Genomic DNA, 1769 nt, shown 5'->3' with positions numbered 1-1769 from the left:
TAAGCTCCAGGAAATTCCTTGTGTGTATGGAGGACCAAAACTGACATAATAATAAATAAAAGAATAAATATATAAATAAAAGTAGAAATATATAAATAAAATACAAAATATATATCCAACATAATAATAAATAAAAGAATCAATATAAAAATAAAAGTAGAAATATATCAATAAAATAATAAATATATATCCAACATAATAATAAATGAAATAATCAATATAAAAATAAAAGTAGAAATATATAAATGAAAGAATCAATCTAAAAATAAAAGTAGAAATATATAAATTAAAAAATAAATATATAAATAAAAGAATAAATATATACTTTGTTTTGATTTTATTACTTCTCCCTTTTCCGTTTGCTGTATTTATTTCTGTATTGTTTTCTGTATTTACAGAATATAATACTGAAATTAATACAGAAATAAATTTCTGACAAGCGCAAATAAGTTTGTTTTGCAAAAAAAAATTCACTTCATGAGACAAATGTGTGATTTAAATGTTTAAAAAAGTTTTTTTAAGCATAACTCAGTAGGCTTTTCTCAGGGTGACATGCATTAACAATTCAATGTTTGCTTTTGTTTTTTTCTTTTTTCTGCAGTTCCACATTAAAGTTTGATGCAGCTTTGCTTTCCTGAATGGACCATCTTCATCTCCACTGCAGCAAACAGGAAGCTCTTTTTTATAGATTACTGTACACTAAAATATTGCATTGTCCCCTTGTTAATATTTTAAATAGTGTAATTCCGTAAAGACAAAATATGTCTGGTCTAGTTCTGATTTACATATCTTGCTAAATTGCTGGTTTGAATATTGCAATACTTTCCTATAACAAAGTAGACCTGCAGAAAGAAATTACTAATAAAATATTTTACATATGCATAGTTGTATGCTATGTATAGATATTTCCCTTAGCTTTGATTGTATATCTCACCATTTTGTAATGTATCATTGTTTATTAAACTCTGAAAGCTGTGTGGCTTTGTTAATATTCTGTCCTAGAATGCGGTTAGATGTGCCCTTTTTTTGAGCACCTGCCCCTTTAGTGGTCTCTGCACGGGCCTGGTGGTTCTTAACCTTTTTTGAGGTACCGAACCCCCCAGTTTCATATGCGCATTCACCGGACCCTTCTTATCCACAAACACAAAATACTTTGCGGTATTCTGATTTAGTAATGTAATTATATTAGCTGTGTTACCACCCCCACGCCACTAGAGGCAGTAGAAACCCCGAAAAGATGCGACTAAGGAGCAGATTTAGACTATAGAATTTGGTCAAAACGGTGAGGTAACTATAAAGACACAAGTTCAAATCCATGCTGAGAGTGGAACTCCTTCAATCCGTGCTCCTCCGCAGCACTGATTGGCTAAGCAATGTAATGTGATCCTTTGCAGCAAGTGATGGCAAAGCGGGGCGTCATCACGACTTTACACAAGTGTGTCTTTATCTACGCGGCAGAGGTTCCGCCGAACCCCTGAGACCAACTCACCGAACCCCGGGGGTTCGATCGAACCCAGGTTAAGAACCACTGAGCTAACATTACTAATATCCAGAGGCATTACTCAACTCACTCGGCTAGTTTGAGGGATGAAACTGCWAAGTTTTTTTCCTTTGGCTAGTTTGCTGCCATGATTTTAACACACACCGGCGTGCCACTCGGCACAGTAGCAGCAACGCTCCCCTATAGCATGTTAATGGATTAAGCAGCTGTAATGACTGAAAAAATGCGAGAAACAAAAGGCACAGATGCGGGAACTCCTACTGTATCA

Source organism: Poecilia reticulata, linkage group LG13, assembly GCF_000633615.1.
Source record: "Poecilia reticulata strain Guanapo linkage group LG13, Guppy_female_1.0+MT, whole genome shotgun sequence".
NCBI lineage: Eukaryota > Metazoa > Chordata > Actinopteri > Cyprinodontiformes > Poeciliidae > Poecilia > Poecilia reticulata.
This window is presented reverse-complemented; position numbering follows the sequence as displayed.